Source organism: Malus sylvestris, chromosome 12, assembly GCF_916048215.2.
Source record: "Malus sylvestris chromosome 12, drMalSylv7.2, whole genome shotgun sequence".
Lineage (NCBI taxonomy): Eukaryota > Viridiplantae > Streptophyta > Magnoliopsida > Rosales > Rosaceae > Malus > Malus sylvestris.
In genome coordinates this window covers 11,008,234-11,014,233 of record NC_062271.1, presented here as the reverse complement: position 1 = coordinate 11,014,233, position 6,000 = coordinate 11,008,234, and positions in this window count along the sequence as shown.

Sequence of the window (6,000 nt, the reverse complement as noted above, 5' to 3'; positions counted from 1 at the left end):
TACGAAATCATCTTCTTTTCACAGTGGATTTAAAGGAATAAATGTGGACTAATCCAACCAAAATGCAGACCATATAAATACTTTATGGTTTTGGGTGATGAATCGACAAACTGGTCACATGTTTATCCACACACATTGCTGCTAAACCTTTTGGCTGATTTTAAGGGTTCACCACCCTAATTATCTCATAAAGTCTGGAAGATTGGATAATGCCGAAGAGTTTATATCAAAGGTTTTTCGATAACTATTGCATTTCATTTGGGTTTATAATTGGACATTGAATTCTCATGTTCACCCCAAAACAGTCTCTTAAAGCGATCATAAAAGCGTAATTTAATTGATCGCTCGAACCTTGGTGAATGCACCAAGTTTTTGGTTTCTGCCTAGAGCTATGCAATCATGTACGCAGCTATGTTGGTTTGCCTTGAGGCCTATTGCCACCTAACCTATTCGATGTTACAATTGGTTACTGGGTATGAACCTAACATTTTATACTTACGCATTTGGGTGTGTATTCCATGTACCAAGTTGCACCGCCACAACGTACCAATATGGGTCTTAAAAAAACCAAAATGTCTTTTGTCCGACCAAATTTTTTATTTTGTCAGGTAAAGTTACTTTGCCTGCTGAAATTTGGTTCATCACACAAATGATAATTTCTGGTAGAACAACTACATGATAACTCATCATATGACATTGTAAAGATTTAACGATGATGTATGAGATTGCAATTGCAACCAAACTTGAGGGTGCCAATTGTAATTTACCCTGTTAGTTTTATGACTTTGACTATTTATGTAAGCTTTATATGTACTAATATGATGCTCTCCCATTTTTTCTTTTACAAACAAAACTCAGAGCCAACCGAATTGATCGATGCTAAGCCATGGATCTAAGATTGTGTAGTTAGAATGACATCTTCGGTATTAACTGATGCTACATAAGACTGATGCTGCATCTTCTGATGCTGCATAGGACTGATGCTACATAGGACTGATTATGCAATTCCATAAATCATGGGTAAAACATGGGCTGCACGGCACCTTCTGTGTTTCCTGACAGATTATGTGTAAATCTCTTCTTAGTCTTGTAGTTGGTTTCCTTCAATTAAGGAGTATGGCTGATATCTAGTGTTTGGTGTAATCTCCTTCAATTAAGGAGTATAGCTGGTCTCTAGGGTTTAGCCTAAGGACCGTTGGATGTAACTGGTTCTTCTCTTATTCTCTTTTCTTTTATATATATGTATCCGTGTACATTCACATTATAAGAAATACAAGAAAACTTAAACCAAAACTTCAACATGGTATCAGAGCAGTGTCATCCTTGACTTGTCTTTGCCCAATTGTTTTCCATTGTTGTTCATCTTCAAGCTCCAATAATGGCTGAAGAAAGCTCATTGAATCTTGAAGGAGAAAACTCACAAGTTTTCCCGCTCTTGTTCCAGACACCGAGATAAAAACAAATCAGCATTTATGCTTAGTTTTGTTGAATGAATTCAACTATCTCCCATGGTCTAGAGTAGTGTCTCTTGCTCTCAGTGGAAGAGGAAAGCTAGGGTTTATCAATGGAGGAGTTGAAGCACCTGAGCCTTTCACTTAAGCACATGAAGCATGGTTATGCAAGGACCAACTAGTCATGTCTTTGTTACTTAACAACATGGAGAAGCATGTGGCTGAGATCTTTAGCTACGCTGAATCCTTACAAGATCTATGAAAGTCTATGAATGATATGTATGAGAACCAAAATAATTATGGTCGTGTGTTCCAGTTGAGAAAGATATTGCATGTATTCAACAAGAAGAAAGACTTTTGTTCAACATCTTGGTGTCATTAAAACCATGTGGAATGAGCTGGATGTGTATCTTCCTTATATCACTAATCCATCTATTCTTCTCAAACGTGCAAGGAAGATAAGATATATCAGTCACTAGGAAGCTTAAGCTCCGAGTATGAAGATCTCAGAAGTCACATTTTAATAAGCATGAAGCTGCCATGTTTTCAAAATGTTTGTGCTACTGTGCAATGTGAAGAAGCAAGAAGAAAGGTGATGAACCAAGAGTCAAGCCACAAACTACCTGAGGCTTGAGGGCATGCTGTAAACTACAGGCAAACTAACAACAAAGTGTACAAAGGGAGGAATCCACACTTAAAGTGCAAATACTGCAATGATATAGGACATGTAGAAGAAAGGTGCTAGGAATTACATCCAGAGTTGAAACCTAAGTTCAATAAGAATATTAGGTCAATCACTCCCAGAGCATCACAGATAACCTCCTACAAAGCACAACATGTTGCAAATCATGCCTCGAGCTTGCTCAACCATGGCTCAGTTGACTTCATTGCCAACCCCTTATCTCTTATCAACAAGTTCGCATCATATCTTCAAAGCAAAGGGCATGGAGAGGTTGTACCAACTCCTAAGGTAGACCGTGATAACCACATTGCACTTCTTGGCCAGTTTGCTGGGTTCCTTGCTGACCATGACCATGTTCATCTTGATAAAGCTTCAGGTATCTTCAATGCTTTCTCCACTACACTTCAAACTAGTGTTGAACTTGATTGTTTGATAATCGACTCAAGTGCCACTGATCACATGACAAATAAAGTTTCAAACTTGCATGACTTTCATCCTTTTTCAAAACCTTCTCAAGTGTCCATTGCAAATGGAAAAGAATGTTTGGGTGATGGGTAGAGGAAAATTAAATTTGATGTCAAAAAACATCGAGTCTAGTGCTCTATATGTTGCATCGTTTCCCTTTAAATTACTCTCCATTGGGCAACTCACCTCTACTTTAAAATGCACTGTCGCTTTCTCACCAACTAGTGCGATATTTCAAGATTGTATCACCAAGAAGATGATTGGCGAAGGTTTCTTTCTAAATGGCCTGTATTATTTTTGCAAGAAGTCCCATCTTCCTAAAGCTCTTCAAGCAAAGTTAAGTAAACGCCAAGATCAACAACTTTGGCATTAAAGACTAGGTCATCCATCCGAAGTTGTTTTGTCAAAACTATTTCCCATGTTTTGTCACCCATGTTTTAGGTGTGATACATGCCAATTTTCCAAATCTGCTAGGCTACCTTTTGGTTCTTCAATGTCCAAGTCTAGTACACCATTTGAAATGGTACACACTGATGCATGAGGTCCTACTTTTGAATCAATAGAGGGTTACAAGTATTTTGTTATATTTGTGGATGATTACACTGGAATCACTTTCCTTATCTCATGAAATCTAAAAGTGAAGTTCCAACTATTTTTAAAAATTTTCATAAGTTGGTTGTAACACAATTTCACTTAACTGTTAAAATCAGACAATGACACTGAGTTCTTATTCAATATCATGACTCAATACTTAAGTTCACAAGGAATTATTCACTAGACAAGCTGTGTGGGAACCCCACAACAAAATGGGATAACCAAGAGGAAGAATAGAGATCTATTTGAGAAGACTCAAGCACTCATGTTGCATATGAATATACCTAAAAGTTTTGGTTATATGCAATCCTTACAGCCACCTATTTGATCAATAGGCTTCCTAGTCATGTTCTAGGTTTTAGATCACCATATGAAACCCTTAAAGACAGACCAATAAACCTGTCACACTTGAAAGTTTTTGGTTGCACTTGTTTTGTACATGTGCAAACTCAGCATTGTGACAAATTGGATGCTAGGGCAGTCAAATGTGTGTTTATAGGGTACTCATCCACCAAAAAAGGATATAAATGTTTTAATCTTGTCACTAACAAGTGTGTTGTATCCAGAGATGTTCGCTTTGAGGAAGAGACTCCATTCTTTAAAAAGGGTTCTACTTCATGTAAGGGGGAGCTTTTGTGTGACTTGTTTCCATTGCCTATATACACTAAGTTTTTGTGTCATGATGATTCTTTAAAAGGCAATTGTAGTCAAGAGCAAGAAGTCATGTTGGAAATGACAACTTTAACAGTTTCTCAACCCAACTCACAAGGAAATGGTGATCTTGAGGCTACACCTCAACCCTTCACTCACGAACCTTCTCAAGATGTTAAGAGGAATCCACCTTGGGAAAGGAATGCTCCTGCTAAGTTTGTAGACTACGTTAATTATGCTTCTAGACATCCCATCTCCGAAGCAATAAGTAATCACAGTTTTTTTCAAAATCTCATATGGCATTTCTTACTGCAGTCTCAAATCTTGTAGAGCCTAACACTTTTCAAGAGGCCAATCTCATCCCTTACTAGAGGAAAGCCATGTTTGAAGAACTTCAAGCATTGGAGGAAAATTGTACTTGGAATATCGTTCAATTACCTCCAGGAAAGAAGGCAGTTGGGAGTCGTTGGGTTTACAAAACTAAACTCAAGGCTGATGGCTCAATAGAACGACACAAAGCTTGGCTTGTTGCTCGTGGTTTCACCCAAACCTTTGGGATTGATTACAAAGAAACCTTCATTCCAGTGGCAAAAATGAACATAGTGCGTGTGCTACTTTCAGTTGCAATCAATTGTGGTTGGTCATTATACCAGATGGATGTTAAAAATGATTTCCTTCATGGAGAGCTTCAGGAGAAAGTTTACATGCAAGTTCCCCCAGGTTACTCTCCAGCAAAGGATGGCATGGTGTGGAAATTGCACAAGGCTATCTATGGTTTGAAGCAATCACCAAGAGCTTGGTATGCCAAGCTTAGTTTAGTGCTGGAAAGGGAAATTTTCTTAGAAGTAATGTTGATTCTTCCTTGTTTGTACGGAATGGAACCCGTGGGAAGTTGGTGGTCCTTATTTATGTAGATGATCTTATTATCACAGGTGACAATGCATATGAAATTGGAGCCTTGAAAGCCTCCTTACATCAAACCTTTGCCATCAAGGATCTTGGAAAGTTGAAGTATTTTCTTGGCATTGAGATGGCAACCTCTTAACAAGGTTTGTTTCTCAACCAATGCAAGTATGTCATGGATCTACTCGAGGAAGCTAAGTTCAACGATTGCAAGCCAGTTGTCACCCCAATTGACAGTAAACTTAAGCTTACCACTGATGGTGAGGCACTTAAGAATGTCACCTATTATCAAAGATTGGTTGGAAAGCTTATCTATCACCCGTCTAGACATTACCTTTGTTGTGAGCTTAGTCAGTGAATTCATGCATGCACCCACAGTAGAACATCTAAATATTGTTAAAAGGATTCTATGCTCGATAGAGGTATCCGCATGCGTAATAACCATTCCACTGAGATTCATGCATACACTGAAGCTGACTAGGCATGCAATGCAATCGACAGAAAATCCACCATTGGTTATTCCACATTTTTTGGAGGCAACATTGTTACTTGGAGGAGTAAGAAACAACAAGTCATTGCCCGCTCTAATGTTGAAGCTGAGTATCGAGAAATGGCTGCCACTGCATGTGAATTGATTTGGCTTAAAAGTTTCTTGTTTGACCTAGGGTTCTTGAGTACAACTCCTATGTCTCTCATGTGTGATAATCAAGCAGCCATGCACATTGCTGCAAACCCAGTTTTTTTCATGAAAGAACCAAGCATATTGAAGTTGACTGTCACCTCATATGGGCTCAAGTTCAATCACAACTCATCCAAACGGTCTTCACTCGCAGTTATGATCAATTGGCAGATTTGTTCACTAAGGCTCTCTCGTCTGCACATTTTCAACGTCTTCTCGGCAAGCTTGGATTGACTATACTCCTCGATCCACCTTGATGGGGAGTATTGATTGATGCTGCATAGGACTGATGCTACAATTCCATAAATCATGGGTGCAGCATGGGCTACACGACACCTTCTATGTTTCCTGACAGATTATGTGTAAATCTCTTCTTAGTCTTGTAGTTGGTTTTCTTCAATTAAGGAGTATGGTTGATATCTAGTGTTTGGTGTAATCTCCTTCAATTAAGGAGTATAGCTGGTCTCCTAGGGTTTACCCTAAGGACCGTTAGATGTAACTGGTTCTTCTCTTCTTCTCTTTTCTTTTATATATGTGTATCCTTGTACATTCACATTATAAGAAATACAAGAAAA